The 17,979-nt window shown below is 43.0% G+C and overlaps 2 long non-coding RNA genes across 2 annotated transcripts; both read left to right on the top strand.

The window, feature by feature from the left end:
• The first annotated feature begins 15,177 nt into the window (after positions 1-15,177).
• LOC136496824 (uncharacterized) lies at positions 15,178-15,874 on the top strand. The gene is made up of 3 exons (XR_010769137.1): positions 15,178-15,279; positions 15,424-15,537; positions 15,819-15,874. It is a non-coding gene; the product is annotated as an uncharacterized lncRNA (long non-coding RNA).
• Positions 15,875-16,230: 356 nt separating this feature from the next.
• Positions 16,231-17,125, top strand: LOC136495331 (uncharacterized). Its single transcript, XR_010768970.1, has 3 exons — positions 16,231-16,272; positions 16,370-16,470; positions 16,607-17,125. It is a non-coding gene; the product is annotated as an uncharacterized lncRNA (long non-coding RNA).
• Positions 17,126-17,979: the final 854 nt, after the last annotated feature.

Genomic DNA, 17,979 nt, shown 5'->3' with positions numbered 1-17,979 from the left:
ACGACGCATCGGAGCAGTTTTTTTTTTTGTAATTATAAGACAATGGAGTATATAAGAATAGTGCCGGGACGCCTCGAGATCTGTTGTCTGAAGAAGGGGATCGATACCTTTTTGGCTTGACGCACATGACTTGGATTAGCCGGCGACGTTGTTAAGTTTGCCCTACTCTCCTGAGACATGCATAAATTTGTTTGTTTGTTTGTTTGTTCCTTTACGTCGTGTATATACATGCCACTGAATCATGACTGCTACTGCTTCCATTTTAATTTATAAGTCATTTAAATTTAGCTTTTCTAGATACATATAGTGTGTAATTTTTTTTAAACGAAGTTAGTGTACTCCCACCGTCCTGAAATATAACATATTTTCATTTGTCCAGAGTCAATCCATCTCATGTTTAACTAAGAATTATATGAAAACATATTGACTTTTTTATTAGTTACATAGTTTTTTGCTACGCGGAAGAGCTCCCCGCTTGATTTATATGGTGCTCTGCATACATAACATGAAGTATGTACACCAGTTTTGTTGTTGTACTTACTTGCAAGGACAGGATGGCGTGGCCAAACCAATTAATGAAACCAAAATTAGGGACACATTTTCTTCTCCCAATCTCCCTCCTTAAAATTAATCTATTCTTGCAGTGTAGGTAGTACACCCATGCTGTTTCCATTAATTTATTTGCTATTATGGAAAAAATATGAAACGCTCGAATTAACCGCAAGTTCCATAAGTAATGATGAATCTCTGAATAAATAAATCAATTATTAAAGTTGTCTGCCTGCTTGAAAGTCCCAATTTGGAGATCACCTATACATATTTTTAGGGGATTGGAAATAAGCAATCTGTTGGGAATTAATGCTATAAGAGAATAAAGAAAATCATTTGCCACAGTTTCTCTCAGCTGGCCAATAATGGAAGTCAGTGGCTACTGTTTTTGTTTTATTTATTTACGTATGGGTCCCAGGATGCCATTGCATCAGTTTTTGCTAAGTTTATTTCTCTTCTAGGTGGCGGGGGGTAAGAGAAAAAGCTAGTTCGTTGCTGGGCTGTACATATACCCTTAGGGCAGTCCCAATGAAAAAAACTAGTAGTTTTTATAACATAGGATACCGCACTAAAAAAAGTACTGCTTTCCAACCCATGGTTTCTATGAGTAATAACTATTTTCTCTTTCTCTCTCCCAACTCTATCTTTTCCTCCAATTGGAGTGCGACACGAGCTCCCTAGAAACTGGTGGTTTCTCCCCGATGGCGATTTCATGGTTTCTTGGTGCATTGGGTCAAGAGTAGACCTAGTTTCTTCATGAAGAAACCATTTCTATGATTTTTGCTCTCTTTCTTCATTAATTACGTTGCCATGTCAACATTTTGCCTACGTGACAAGTCATTTAATGAGGATAGAAACCATCATCAATGCACCATTGGGACTGCCCTTACGGAGACGGGCCGGCATGGCAGTTCTTTTTCTAGTAGTGAATGTGAAACAAAGAATCCTTGTGGTGAAAACCTGGGGAAAGGGGAAAAATGCATCGAGGATGACTAGTTTGCATGACAGGGTGCATCGATCAAATTGTATTTTGGATATATTAACAAGATCTATTTATTTGTGGCCATACAATAGTTTAGCTGGGACGTTTGGTGCACATGGCCTGCCGGCGGCAACATTGAAACTTGTAATATATAACTTTTATTTTTGTGTTGAAACTAAACATACGATGATTGCTATGTATAGATCGCCACAGCTATATATATATATATATATATATATATATATATATATATATATATATATATATATATATATATATATATATATATATATATATATATATATATATATATATATATATATAACTACTACCCTGTAGCTCGCTACAAAATAACTTATTCTGTAGCCACTTTGAGTTACGATAATTACTATATTAATTTACGAGATTATAGTAACTCCTTACTAAGTGGTTTACTATAACGTTATGGTAAATATCCCCATGTGTTATAGTAACCCAACTATCGTAAATATGTATTGACATTATCGTAAATTAATATATAAAATTATCGTAAATGGAGGTGGCTACAGAATAACTTATTTTGTAGCTGGCTACTGAATATACTCTCCCTATATATATATAAGAGTGGGTGAGTATAGAGCAAGAAAACAAAAGAGGTTTTTTTAGAAGGGACGATAAAAGCTTTGCCGCGATTTATATTAGCCGAAGAATTTGAAAGCTTTGCCGTGATTTATAAAAGAGGCTTAAAATGAAAGATTCTGAAACTCCAGTAATATCATTGTTTTAGAAATACTATCTTTTAGAAATTACAAAGTTTGATGTTTTCAAACCCCCTCACTACAGCAGACGCGTGCTTTGCCGAGTGCAATTACACTCGACAAAGAAGGCTTTGCACTCGGCAAAGCCTTTGCCGAGTGCTGCACTCGGTAAAGAGCTGTCGACATATCCCTTCACGGCAAAGGTTTCTTTGTCGAGTGCCGTATATCGGGCACTCGGCAAAGGATTTCCCGAGTGCCACGACGGCACTCGGCAAAGAAAAGCCGCCGTGATGGCCAGGTCACAGTGACAGCCCCTTTGCTGAGTGCCACGCGTCGGCACTCGGCAAAGAAATGTGTTTTTTATTTTTTTAAAAAAAATGCTTTGCCGAGTGTCTGAATCTGGCACTCGGTAAAGCTTGTTTTCTTTTTTTTGGATTTTCTTTGCCGAGTGCTGTAGGTAGACACTCGGTAAAGCTTGGAAGCTTAGTGTCCTAGATTCCCAACTTTGCCGAGTGTCATGGTCATGACACTCGGCAAAGAAGTGAAAAAATTCAAAAAAAATTTGGTTTTTAGTCTTCCATCGTTGCAAACAAGATATACATCATATATATATATATATAACACAACTATATATCACACAAATATATACAAATATATATCACAATCCACCACAAACACAAACATAGCATACAAGTATCACAATCTCGACTCCCAAGTCCAAACACACAAGCATAGTTCACAAGTGCATTATATCACAACGGCTGCCATTTGAAGCTCATGGCGACGGTTCGGGTTGGGATGGCCCAAAGTGCGATCTCGGCGACCCTCCGAGGTGGTTCGACGTCGCCCCCGATTGATGCTGCACAAAATAGAAGGGATTGCACGTGAGCGACAAGAGAATAGATAAATATGCAAGATAAATATCCGTCACTACCACCACAACCACCACATCACCAACACTTCACCACCACCACCACACCACCATCACCACATCACCATCATGACCACCACCACCACCACCATGAGCACCACAACACCATGACCACCACCACCAACACCACACCACCACCACCACCACCACTAGGTTTCGCTAGATTTCTCTAAGTTTCAGCATAGAAAGTAAAACTTCATACTTATACTCACCGGGGTAGAATCAGGACGTTGTGGAGGTGGATCTGGAGCAAGCAGCGTCTGTGGGATCGCCCAACCTTGTTGCTGGCCAATTTGCTGCATGAACTTGATCATCTCGGCCATCTGCCGCTGATCTTGCTCCCGCTGGGCCTCCAAAGCCTGTAGCCTTTGCCGCTCGACCTCCCGCTCGGCCTGTAGTTCCTGCACCTGGGCCTGCAGCATTTGACCCCAATGTTTCAATAATGTATAGGTAAGGTATGTAAAAGTCAAAGAACAACGAATGAAACAGGAATGCTTACCTGGAGTGTCGACACCGCGGTCGGCCGTTGGCGTATGGGCACGCTTGAGCTCATGCTCAATGCTCGGAGCTGGTGGAGAGGAGGAGTAGAGGCTGTGTCGAGGACGCCGTCACCAATCTAGAACCGCCCATGCTTCTTGCCTTGCCCCACTCTCATCACGAGCTGAGGATCAAGGTGCTCCTCGGTTCTCGGATCATAGCCCGGCCCATGGACTGACCTTGCCACCTCCGTGTACGAAGAGAGGCGGGTGTGGACGCTGGAGTTGGTGTACGCCTGAACCGGGGCATCTGGGTCGTACTCGATGTCGGCCGTCGCCTTGCCCATGTAAGCCAGAGCATATGCCTTGAGTTGACCAACTGGCTGGCCACCATGTGCATCCGACTACGAGAAAGACAACAACATGTGGTTAGAAATGATGCAGAATTGAGCGCGGCTAGATTAGAGTAATGGCGAAGACTTACATATGCCTTTGCATATTTGCTGAGGCTGTGGCTGCCCTGATGGTGAGGTACACCTGGCATCTACAAACGCCTGTCGCGGGCCTCCTCGTGCTTCTTCTGCCAGTCCCCATCCAACCAGGTGTCCACAATATATTCCCAGCAATCAGGGTGGGTGGCGCACCAGCTTGGAATCGCCTATAGGACATCAAGTAGACGACATATCAGAAGATCAAATTAGGCATACTTAATCTCAAAAGAAATGAATATTCATGTTTTGTATTTACCTGTATGTACTGCTCCCTTGTCAGCGTCATCTGTCTTGCCTCCTCTTTGTTGACACGCCTAAGTAGGAACTTGGCGTTGTAGTCTATGTGGGCCTGGATGTGGGACTCGTAGTGCAAGTCCGTGACACGCCTTTTACAGGAAGCATAAGCCACCTGATACGCACTTTCCTCCTATCCCTCCTGGATTCTGAAGAAGTCCTGCATAAAGACACGAGGTATCCATTATTTTATTTCAAGAATGTCCAATGAATGCGAGGAATTGAGGAATGTAGTACAAGAAAGACTTACCCACAACTCCCTAATCACCCGATCTGCCTTGTTTCTACAACGGATGCCATTATGATCTAGAGCATCCTACATGAGGGCATAGTGGTCGAACGTCCAGGCCGGCTCCCAATCCTGATCTCCTTTCCTAACCAGGCCAGGGAAGTGTTCCTTGCACAGAAGTCCTAGGATGCCATTCACATTGCGTGCCGGGGCCGCCTGGTCCACAAGCACCCAGTTCCTACACAAGTGGTCCATAATAGTTATTAGTTGTCATTATGATTTTTCAACATATCAAATAAAGAACATATGAAGTTATTTACTTATCGCCCTCGGGTGTAATCAGTGGGTGCCTCTCAACAGGTATCGGTCGCTTCGGGAGCTTTGCGGGGCCTCGCTGGTAGGGCTTCGACGTACCAGAGGAAGTGGAACCCCTACCGTCGCTGCCTCCTCGTCCTCCATCGCTAGAACCGCCTCCTCATCCTCCGTCCGTGAACCCCCGTCCCCGTCCACCGTGTGCTGAAGGTCGTCGTCGTGCACAGGGTCACGTGAGGAGCTGCGCCCGTGGTTAGTCAATGGCTCCCGCCTAGGCCTACCTCTCGGCCTCTCTGACGCCTCCGCCTCCTCAGCTGCCGCCATGTCCCTCCGGTTGGCGTAAACCGAGGGGTAGCTCCTCCTAGTGGGCCCCATCACCTACAATTAAAAAGAGTAAACCAGTAAGTACAGATAAATGAGACGTACTTAGTAAGAGATGCAAAATAAAGAAAATGTAATTACAAAATAACATAGTATTACATGTATTTCTAATATTCTTCATGATCGTGATTATCTGGACGATATGTATCGTCATCACTATCAAGATTGTCCAAATCCTCAACAGCCTCATCCTCATCGTTGTCATTGCCTAGTCGTAGTTCGTCAAGCATTTCCAAGTCCTTCGGATCATGCACCTCATTTGTAGCGTTCTCGTCAACAACCCATTCCTCGTCTACTTCCATTTCGATCTCTCTGGTTAAGTCTATCTCAAGCATCCCTGGTAGCCCCTCTTGTTGATAGAACTCTTCGTCATGCGTGTTTGGGTTCAAGTTGTAATCATCAGGGTTTGGACGAGGTAATCTACCATGTGGTGATACCTTGTGCACAATATACCAACCCTGAAGACGTGGGTCGGTTTTGCAAGCATATGGACAATAATAAACTTGTGTGGCTTGTTGAGCCATAATATAGACATCTTCTCCTGGATAGAAGAAATCCTGTCGAGTTTCGACTATCCCAAGTTGATGGGACTTTCTCGATACTGCAGGATCAAACCACTAGCATTTGAATATGACAGGATTAAGTGCTTTGGAACCATGGTAGTCGAGCTCGTATATTTCTTCAACTGTCCCATAATACTCCTCCTGATCAGTGCCTGGCGTAAATACTCCGGTATTCGTGGTCCTTGGATTGGGACGACTCTGCTCGTACCTTGTTGTGTGGAAGCGATATCCATTCACGTCATAAGCGTTAAATGACAAGACCTTATAGTTAAAGCCATTGGCCACCTATCGTAATTCAGCACTTATAGACACATCTCTTTGGCACTGCAAGTTCAAGCAGGAGAGAAATGAAATCAGGCAACTTAGAACGTCAAACTTAGTAAGAGCTAAGTTGGCCAGTACCTTTTTTTGGAACCATGTAATGAAATAAGGCGAACCATGTTGAAGAAGGGTCTCTCGTTCATGGTCAGAAGGTGGCCTAGAATGGTGCCAGGATTCATCAAAAAATTCTCTGCACCGACAAGGAACAATGTTGTTGGATGTACAAAAGTTATGGAGTATGTAACAAGTTCGTTGAGAACTTACCCCAGATACGTTTCCACTTCGTCAAGGTTGGTCAACACGTAGAGCATGATCTTGCGCCACTCTTCATAGCTCAAGGTCTTTGTGGTCGCTCCACTTGCTCTCCCACGTTGTACCGAGCGGGTGGATTATGCACGCTAGGAAGGTTCTCATTATAGTATGTTGTTGTGAAGTTTGACACCTCCTCATGAATGAATGCCTCAGCAATGGAAGCCTCAATCCTGTCTTTGTTTCCACATTTCTTGCGAATAGTCTTTAGACATCTCTCGATTGGATAGCACCAACGGTTCTGCATGGGCCCCTCCATTCGTGCCTCGGACGGAAGGTGCAAAATCAAATGCTGCATCGACAAGAAAAAGCTAGGTGGAAAGATCTTCTCCAACTTACAGAGCAACAGAGGTGCCGCTTTTTTCAACTCCTCAACCACTTTCACAGATACCTCCTTGGCACAAAGCTAGCGGAAAAAAAAGCTCAACTCTGCCAGCACCTTCCAGACATTCTCAGGGACGTAGCCTCGAACCATTGATGGAAGAAGCCGCTCAATCCATATGTGGTAGTCACGACTCTTCATCCCTAAGACTCGGCCAGTCTGGGTTTTAGGCATCGTACGTCACAACTTGCTCGGAAACTTCTAAATTTTTTACCACAACCTCTACATGCGATGACACGACACCTCAACAAGTTTCGTGATTTTCGGACTTCGTTTGCATTTTATATAATTAAAAAATACTTTTTTAACAAGTTGGTGGTCATGTTTCATGAAACGAATGTTCGAAATTCCACGAATGTCTCTGCACACGGCCTCAAAATACACTCAAAACATGAATACCATTTTTTGAATCGCTAAATTCTAATATTTCATGCACCTGCGGTTCAAATTTACTTTTTCGAGAAAAATTCAAGTAAACATAAAAAATTAAAAAAATATACCAAAAAATCATAGAAAAGTTCCAAATTGAAACATGTGCTTCTAGGTACTGTATAAATGCCACAGAAAAAATTTGAAAACAAAAATAAAAAAAATAAAAATACTTTGCCAAGTATCGCAATTGGCACTCGACAAAGGAACCTCTTTGTCGAGTGCTAGGCTTGCAGCACTCGGCAAAGACAGCACGTTTGCCGAGTGCTAACGGTCAGCACTCGGCAAAGGATGACGGAGGGGCCACGGGCGTCGCCTGAGGCATTTTACCGAGGGTTGTTCTTTGTCGAGTGCCTGACACTCGGCAAAGAGGACGTTTGCCGAGTGTCACTCTTTGCCAAGTGTTTGACGACACTCGGCAAAAATGACATTTGCTGAGTGCCGGCTTTGCCGAGTGCGGCACTCGGCAAACTGTCTCTTTGCCGAGTGCCCGTGTTTCGACACTCGGCAAAGCTCCGAGCACTCGGCAAAGAGCGTGTCTCCCATAGTGCCTATGGGATTCTCAAACCAAATTATTTTGCAAAGCTCTTTCGTAAACAAGAAAATATTGTATCCAACAAACTTTACTGACTGAGGGGGCGTGTGCTTAGGTTGCAATGCCAAATTAACGAGAGCTGCCTCGTTTAGCAAAACTCACCCACATTAATTCTCTAGCTGGCTCTAGACTTCACACTGTGTAGTGACCACCGTAGCGCGCCATGTGATGAAGCCGGAGCCCGGAGGTGCATGATGAATGAGTGCCAAAGATGGACAAAATCTGTCTAGCGCGTGCATCTCGAGAGAGAATAAATATCCAACAAAAATGTATATCTTCACGGATGAGCACATGCACTGTGACGTGACAATATGAAGCTTCTTTATGAGCGTGTACGTGAAACACACAATGGAGTCATGCATGTACGATATGATCACAGTAAACGTACATTGCTTCCGGCCGACACTTGCACCCAAATTAAGTAATAAGGGTAGCCACACAATTTGTTACAAAAAAAATACAGTCCATAAAGCCTCTAAAATAGTCCATATACACTACTGCAAAAACTCCATCTCACTTCCAAGCGCAAATTCATAATCTTCCTTCACCGTTGGTTTTTCTCGGAGTTTGTGAAAGTAGGTAGTAATAATCAGTTAAGGTTAACACCACCAATTTATAACCGGCGGTGATAAACATCATTACCACCGGTCATCATAGCTTCGAGGGAGGGGCAACTGGTGCAGAGGCGCATAAAGCGGATGTGATTGTTGCAGGAAGAAGCTATTGGGCTTTGAGATCCTTTTCTTTTTAATTCCAAGCGGGACTGTGGCTTAGTAGAAATAACTAAAGCCTACTTCTCTAGGGTGTACCCATAAAAACCACTTGCATCACGCAAAAAAATCGATGGCGCCTCCACGACTATACAACCGCTGCTCTCCCCCGTGCAACACTTGCATTGGCCCCCCTCCTCTCTCTCCAGCGGGCGACCATCGGTGGCCAGAGGAGCAAGGATCTGATTCCTTTGTAGAGTTAGGTTTTATTGTTTCCTTGTTCATCTAGGGTTTGGTTTCTGGCGTCATCAACGAGGTAGCGACGATGATGGTGCATTGTATTAATGTCACTCTAGTATGTCTCTACCTCGACGAAATTCAATCTGGCGTTGACGAATGGCCTGTGATGTGAGTATGGTTTGTCAGATTGACCTATTTGTTCTCTTCGGATTTTGGCAGCTGGCGTGTTGATCAAGGGAAGCGATCAATTAGATTTTAATGTGGTGATTTCGACCTCTTCTTTTGGTCTGTTGTATAGCAAAGTACGGCATCTCTAATACTTTGTTCTGATGGTGAAGGATTGTAAACCTACGTTTGTTGGACGGTTTCTTCAACCTATGGTGAAAGGTTTCACAGTGGATACTAGATCTCGTTGTCAGCGGCGAGCATAGTTTTTGCGAGATTTTTCGTAGCCTTATTTGGTGGGAGTGTCTGCAAGTGTCTCTTTCTTTGCTAGGTTTATAGTTCGATTTTCAAGTTCAATAGACAATGGACGATGAAAGAAAGAAGACGAACGGATAGGGTTTTGATGTACTCTTAATTTATAGAGGCCGTTTTTGTGTCTTGATGTCCATTTTTTATACTAGCCGTTGATATATATATATATATATATATATATATATATATATATATATATATATATATATATATATATATATATATAAGATATGGGATACTCTTCTGAGTATCTTTTAACAAAAGAAAAAAAAACACTTAGGCTTATACATTGCACATGCTCTAAGAAGAGGAAAGGGAAAAGGTGAAAAAAATTACTACCTTGAATTGTATGTATCTACTCCCTCTGTCCCTAAAAAAAGAGTCATTCTCGCTTCTAAAAAGTCAACAACTTTTAATTTTGACCAAATATATTTTATAAAATATTAATATTTATGATACATAATTCGTATACTTTTATAATAAACTTATTTAGAGATATAAATGTTGCATGTATTTTTTATAAATATAGTCAAAGTTGAGAAACCAATACGATTCTGGACTCTTATTTTTTTTTTAGGACGGAGGGAATAGGTCGCTTGTCAATGTCGATGGTGGTTGATTTGAGTTTGATAGACGGATATGATGTACAGTGGCACATACAGCTAGCGAGGGTGGAATGCATGCCTTCCTTTCCTGCATGTGGCTTGGACGAAGTTTGTTGCGAGCCGTCGTTGCAGCTTCACTTGCGCCGTGGCCGCCGCCGTGGTGCACTGCATCTGCATCCTGCGCGCTGCCGGCGGAGATGGATAAGCGGAGCAGAGCAGCCCACGAGCGAGGTGTGTGCCCCAAGTGCGCTTGTGCGCCCCCACCTGCACTTTTTTTTTTTGGGTGCGTCATCACGAGACGAAGGAAACGAGGACGAGACGGCGCGGGCACCAAACAAATTAAAACAAGCAAAGAAAAACCAGTGTCTGTTTTCCTTGCTTATGCTGTGTTTAGTTCACGAAATAAAAATTTTTAGATGTCGGAAGGGGTTTTTGGATACAAAACTAATTACATAGCTCGCCTGAAAACTGCAAGACGAATTTATTAAGCCTAATTAATCCATCATTAACTCATGTTAGTACTGTAGCACTTATGGCTAATCATGGAGTAATTAGTCTTAAAACATTCGTCTTGCGATTTCCAACCAAACTGTGCAATTAGTTTTTTTTCGTCTATATTTAATACTCTATGCATGTGTCGCAAGATTCAATGTGATAGTTTGGGGTGAAAATTTTTTGGAACTAAACCAGGCCTTATTAGGACCGTTGCCAGTTGCGCACGCATGGGCATGGGGTAGTATAGCCCTGGTCAAATTTAACCGAGAACCGAACCGAAAGAACTGGAACCGAAACCGAAAGAACCGGAACCGAAAAATTCGGTTCCTGATATTGAGGAACCGAAATAACCGAAGAAAATTCGGTTCCTACTCTCGGTTAACCGAATTAACCGAAAGAACCGAATTACATGAATTATACTTCACTTACTTGTATTTTGTAGAATTATGTTTGGTTTATGTGCAGTGTTTTATATTTGAACTTGTGTTACTATATTGCTATTGTTTTTCTTATATATTATTATTATTAAAAATGAATATAGTGTTGCATAAATTTGTCTTAGAACAATTATATTTATTATTGTCTTGAGGTCTTCTAAAAAAAAAATCGGTTAGTTTGGTTAGAATCGGAACCCAACTAAAATGACTAAGAACCGAAATGCTCGGTTTCTAGATTTTTTTGGAATCGATCGGTTCCTGTTTTCTAGGAACCGAATTTTATCAATAACCGAAGAAACCGAACCGAGAACCGAACGTCCACCATGAGGTAGTAGTACTCGTACGCAGCAGCAATGCAAAGTTGCAAAGCGACGTGCTGGATCGTCTCTCACCAAAATCACACACGACAGAGAGACCTTTTCTGACCTGCGGCCGATAAGCCGGCCGAAGCTGTTTTGTTATAAGAAAAAAAAAATACGGTGCGGTGACCAGCGAACAGTCGTCGCCTCGCCCGCGTATTTTAGCAGCCCATCCCAACGCTGCCAGTGCTTGCGACTACATTTACCCAAACAAGCTAGAGGTGGCTTCCCGAAGGAACCATCGTCCACGTCACCGGAATTTCCTCGTCCGTTCGATCTCCCCATCCGATGCCTGAGATTGGTTCCGTCAGATTTTACTGAATCGGATTCTCCTTCTTCTTCGTAGCTTCTTATGGCTCCTCCTCATGTTCCTTTGTCTAGAACGGCTCCTCTTCAAAATCAGCGCAAGTCAAATATATATACAGCTTCTGCTTCACTTTCCGAGACTTCTCCTCTCCCGCACGTGCCCTCCCTTCCGAGCCCGACGCTTCTCCTCCCGCGAAACGCCGCCTCCACCATCTCGGCCCCTGCCTTCCCTTCCTCTCTCTCCCTCTGCCTCCCTCCCTCTCTCTCTCCCGGCGTCGAGGTGTGCCGGTCCAGCCCCACCGCCGCCGCCTCCCCGCGCGAAGCGCTGGCTGGGCGACGACGCCCCCGGGCAGTGCCGGCGTCGGCCCCGGCCGCGGCCTATGCCTGTCCCCGGCCATGGCGCGGCGAGGCCAGCCCCACCGGTGGCCGTCGGCCTGCCTACCCCCGCCGCTGCCTCCTCCGTCTGCTCCGCGTGTGCTCATATGCTACAAGTGCTACAGGAAACCCTACCTGCCTTTGCTACACGAAACCCTAGCTGCTGGTTCCGCTCAGGTCAGCTCTCGCTCATTCATTCTCGTCTGGTAGGGTTAGGTCCTACGGTCGATGGGTCGATTTAGAATACCAACAGAGTGATCATCTACCTGTTCACTCCAGTTGTGTTGCCATTCACACACCTTGTTTAGAATTAATTTTCTTGTTGAAGTTGTGCATCTGTACATCGATTTTGTTCTCATGGTGAAAGCTCTAGTTTGGTTTTGGTGAATTGATGAAACCCTAAGTGCTAACCTAGTTTATCAAGTGATCATGACATAGGTAGCACACTTCAAGTAGAAGAAGCTAATGAAGATCATAGCATGACAATGGTGATGGCATGGCGATGATCAAGGGCTTAAACTTGAAATGAAGAAAGAGAAAAACAAAAAGCTCAAGGCAAAGGTATAAACCATAGGAGCTATTTTGTTTTAGTGATCAAGACACTTAGAGAGTGTGATCACATTTAGGTTTGATAGCCGTACTATTAAGAGGGGTGAAACTCGTATCTGAATGCGGTTATCAAAGTGCCACTAGATGCTCTAACTCATTGCATATGCATTTAGGATCTAGTGGAGTGCTAACACCCTTGATAATATTTGTGAAAATATGCTAACTCATGTGCACAAGGTGTTTGCAGGGTTGAGATCGGCGCTTTTGGAAAAATGAAATGTCTATTTTCTATTGCGCCGGATGCAAAATTCTTGGTGGTTGGCACAGTTGAGCAAGGGTGAAGAAGTTAGAGTTGAACTGGAGTTAGTTGAAATGATGCTGGCGTCGGTCTACTGACCGGACGCTGGGTCACTCAGCGACCGGACGCTGAAAGGCTGCGTCCGATCGAGCTGTCAGACGGCACAGTAGGCTAGGGTTGAGCATCGGACGCTAGCTGCGTCCGGTCAAGGTGGACCGGACGCGTCCGGTCGAAAAAACATGCCTCGGGGAGCTTACTGGAAACGACCGGACGCTGGGGCTTCAGCGTCCGGTCAGTTTTGATCGGAGCGTCCGGTCAGCTTCGTAGCCGTTGGAATCTGACGAACAGCGTTTGAAGGCGATGACACGTGGCGTCCATCGGGCGACCGGACGCTGAGGGGCAGCGTCCGGTCAGTATGACCGGAGCGTCCGATCAGAGCGCGTTTTGCCCAGTGAAGGGGTATAACGGCTCTATTTGATGGGGGCTCTATTTATAGCCCCATGGCCGGCTGTGGCTCATATCTTTGGCCATTTTCATTGACATAGCAACCTTGTGAGCTAAGCCAAAGCCCTCCCACTCATCTACATCATTGATTCATCATCATAGTGAGATTGGGAGTGATCCAAGTGCATTGCTTGAGTGATTGCATCTAGAGGCACTTAGTGATCGTGTTTCGCTGTGGATTTCGCTTGTTACTCTTGGTGGTTGCCGCCACCTAGACGGCTTGGAGCAGTGAGGATCGTCGAGCGGAGGTGGTGATTGTCTCCGGCTCCGATCGTGGTGATTGTGAGGGGTTCTTGACCTTGTCCCCGGCGGAGAGCCAAAAGGTACTTTAGTGAATTGCTCGTGGCTTGTGTGATCCTCATCTTGTGTTGGTTGTGCGGCACCCTATTGAGGGTTTGGCGTGTGAAGCCAATTAGCGCGTGAACCTCCAAGTGAGTGAATCGCCACAACAAGGACTAGCTTGCCGGCAAGCAAGTGAACCTCGGTAAAAATCATTGTCTTCATCATTGATTCCGAGGTGATTGGTCATCATTGTTATTCATCTTCGTAATTGATTGGTTCATTCATCTACATGGCGGTATAACCCTCTTGATCACTCTCTTTACTCTACCGCAAACTAGTTGACAAGCTCTTTAGTGTAGCTAGTTGTGAGAGCTTGCATGCTTGGTTGGTGTGGCTCTTTAGTTAGCCTTTGAGAGCACACTAACATAGGGTAGTGTCATTGATCTTGTGTGAAATGACACTATCTAAACTAGAATTGTGGTAGGTGGCTTGCATTTTGAGTAGGCTAGCACAACACTCGCTTCGCCTCTTAATTGTCTAACCATTTGGTTAAGTGTTGTTGTAGAAATTTTTATTAGGCTATTCACCCCCCCTCTAGCCATTAGGACCTTTCACATGGATATCGTCTACCGCCTGCTCTATCACTGCAGCAACAAGAAGGACAATTGGAATGCCTACGTATTTTGTTGGTACCTGTCTATTTGGTGCCTTTTTCTGTACTACAGCGATTTAGGCTCTGTCTGTCTCTCAAAATTAACCTATCTGAAATCATTAAAATGCAGGGTAATGTGGTGGATTGTTATTTCAAAATGGTGAGTTCAACTATTTCAGATCCTATTTATTGTTCCTGAATATGAATACTTATATTTTGCAAAAAAGGAATAAAATTCTTGTTTGGATGGTGAGTTCAGCTATTTCAGATCCTACTTAAATATGAATACTTATATTTTGCAAAGATGGAATAAATAAAGCATTGGAAAGGAGCATTGTCCCCTTCTATAAATCATAATTATTCAAATATATATGCATGTAGAATGTTCTATTTCCTAATTTGGTGACAACTTTTCAGGTTTGGTTTCCTAGGTCATAGGATCAGCAAGATAATAAAGAAATTGGAAGCTACCTGCTACATTCTAGCAGCATGAAAAAGGTTAGCCTTCAGCCTATTTTTTCGATGGTTTGTGTTTATGCCTCCGAATGGCAATGACATAATTTATTGTTATAGCCTATATAACATTTGTATTTGAAAGATATTTTATCCACTACCTGCTGAAAAAATGTATAGTGTGACGTTTCCTTGTCACTACCTCGGTTGTTTTTTCATATAAACAACCGAATTTTTATGACCTTTGTAAACCACACACTACGAAAGTAGTCTATAGTCTTCTTCCAATTATTACAGGTGTGTAACCATGTCCTTCTTAGTCATTGCATAAGACAGAACGATTGAAATTGAGCTTTCCGTGTGCAGGTTACATCTTGGGCTGCTACTTAGCGAGCACCAATACTTAAGAAGGCTAAAGGGCATTAGAATGTTAGCATTTCATTCTGCCTGGCGATGAAAAACGAACGCCGGGGGGCTCTGCCTGGCGCCGGAGGTGCCTTGCTCCTATGGTTTTCACATTATCAATTGAACAAGAAATGTTCAAGTTTCTGTATGGGTTAGTACAAATGTTCAAGTTTCTATATGGATTAGTACAAATGTTCGAGTTCTTATTAGCGTGCACTACTGTTCAGGAGCCAAGACGTGTGATTTGGTTTAATAAATGGATTTACTATTGCTCTTTTGTTTTCTCATGCTATAGCTTCAGCTGGCTATCAATGTTGACAAAGCAGCTGTTGTCTTGGTCCACCAGAAGGTCTTAGCAGAAGCAAAGGATCCTGATAGGCGACCTGCATTCCATGTCCGTTTCTTGAGGGTAAAGCTCTTTCTTATGTTGGTTGGGAGTTTGGACGGGTGGGACGGGGGCTCGCTAGACTTTTGATGCAAAATCTGTGTTTGTTTCAAAATGGTTCTGCACTTGAGTTCGTGTCTGAATGGAGCAAGGTTGCACTTCAGTCTTCAGGCCTCCATTCTAACTAAAGCCATATTCTATGCTTATAGATACTGTAATCACGTTTCATAGAGCTAATAACATTGTAGGTGTCTTATATGGTGGTGATCATTAACCCTTTTCTGGTCTTGTTTGCCTGTCGACAGGCTGTATAAAGGAATGCGACAAGTCAGTTGGCGATATTCTATATGCAGTAAGCACCTTGACTATGGATTATAAATCACTTGATTTTGTTGTAGAAGCCTGAGAACATCTTACTGGATGCTAATGGTCATGTAAGGATCTATTAATATATCTTCTGTTCAACTGTTTGGCTGCACAACTGTTTGCTCCATGTATGTATGTACTTAACAGAACTAGAGTCTAAAATAGTTGTATGTACAATAGATGATAGCTCACAATGATAGCTCTATTCTCATCCTGCATTTTTCTTCTTTAAATCATTCTGTAATTATTCTTAGTCCTTGTGACAGACATGCTGTGACTGACAATTATCATGCTCCCCGGAGCGGAGGGCCAGGAGGCCACGAGGAGGAAGGAGACCATGAAGCTGTTACTGTAGAGCGCTGGGTTTGACGTTGAGGATGCTGCTGCCCCTAGGTGTGTACTGTTGCTTCACATCATGTAAATCCATTTTGATTTGGATCTGTACCACTAATAATGCACCATGTCTGTCCTGTCGAATGATGAGATTCAGATGCTTTGTTATGCAAAGGTGTTTGAATTTTGATAGATTCCCCGCACCTTGAGGTCACTAATGGGAATAGTACATCCACAAATTCATTGTTGTGAGTTGAGGTATGAAGGAAACAAATCTTTGCATCATTCTCTTTAATTCATAGCCACCTAGCAGATGTGTGGTACAAATTAACAAGTTTTTTTACTTATTATAGAATGCCAATAATGACAATATGCTCTCTGGCTTTGCTTACAGGACTGGCATATCGTTAAAATAAAGATTGGTGGTAGTTGCACACTAAAAGAAAATATTAGGAGCGTTTTTTTGGAATGAAATTATTAGGAGATAAGTGGTCATTTTTCTCCTTCTCTGAGTATCAGATAAGTATCATGACACATGGTTCAGCCGTTCCTCAGCTCCACATTTATCAATCTTTGCATGTGTTCAGTTCATCGATTCCAGTAATGGGGGAATGACTCATTGCTTATTTCTTTTTTTTCTCCACCCATTTTGTTGATGATTGGTTTTGTTTCATACTGCAACCGACCATTATCGAAACGAGATACACTAAGAAACCCACACGAATGGGGTCATGAAGCAAACAGCGAATCAAATTTATTTTCTCAATGTGGATCCATTTCCATTCAAAAATTTGCCGTGATGTTTTGATCCAATAACCTCTTATTACATGATACCTTGCCTTTGGTATGGCATCCATTTCAGGAATTCTTTAAATTTCTCAGTAAATAAAATTTGCTCGCTGTACCTATTTCTGATCTGGTAGGTTGGGACAATCACGCTTATAGCATTGACTGGCCTTCTGATCTTTATGTTCCTCCTGCTAATTGCCACTGCTAATGCCATCATCGTCTCAGTCCAGATGTCCCTGGCCGCTGCTAGAGGATTCTTGGATATCTTCTTTGCTTGCTCAGTTGCAGTGTATGTTGGAGCAGTATTAGTTGCTATCTTTGCCATTTCTGCTACTGTCATCTCAGCATTTGTTGGAGTTATGATTGCTACCGGTAAATCATCTCTATTCCCATGTAAAAGATAGTACAACTATCATTTTATTTTATTTCTTATTTACTGAATAATGATTAAAAAGTTTATTCAGTCTAGCAAAAGATATTCATGGATAAAAGTGTTCTAGGAGGACTAATACCGACAGGGCCCGGTCGAGCCGTTGCACACACACTTATCCCCCCAATAAAGTCTGGCTTAAATATCTTATACATACACGTGTTGGTAGTTATGCTATTATTCCAAGCTATACTTATAGTTTCTCCCCAAAACATCCTCTAATTTACAGATTGTTTATGGCAATTTGTTTCTCATAGCATAGTGGCTGTTCTTGCCTCAGGTAGGTACAATAGATACAACCATGCAATTTCTTTGGCTATATTTAAAACATGAGTTCTTAGATTACTAGTTATGGTTGATCAGTCAATCCAACATATACTACCGGCATTTACCTCCTGTTACGGCCTATTCACACTGCCTAAGTATGATATGATGCCCTTCGCTAAACTAATTTCCCTCTGTTGCTACTCACGCTAGCGAAATATTAACAGCTTTAGGTTAAGTCTGACCAGTTATTTTTTCTCCAAAGATCGTCCTGATTTAAAGTT

The sequence above is a fragment of the Miscanthus floridulus genome, chromosome 12 (assembly GCF_019320115.1).
Source record: "Miscanthus floridulus cultivar M001 chromosome 12, ASM1932011v1, whole genome shotgun sequence".
NCBI classification, from domain to species: domain Eukaryota; kingdom Viridiplantae; phylum Streptophyta; class Magnoliopsida; order Poales; family Poaceae; genus Miscanthus; species Miscanthus floridulus.
This window is presented reverse-complemented; position numbering and strand designations above follow the sequence as displayed.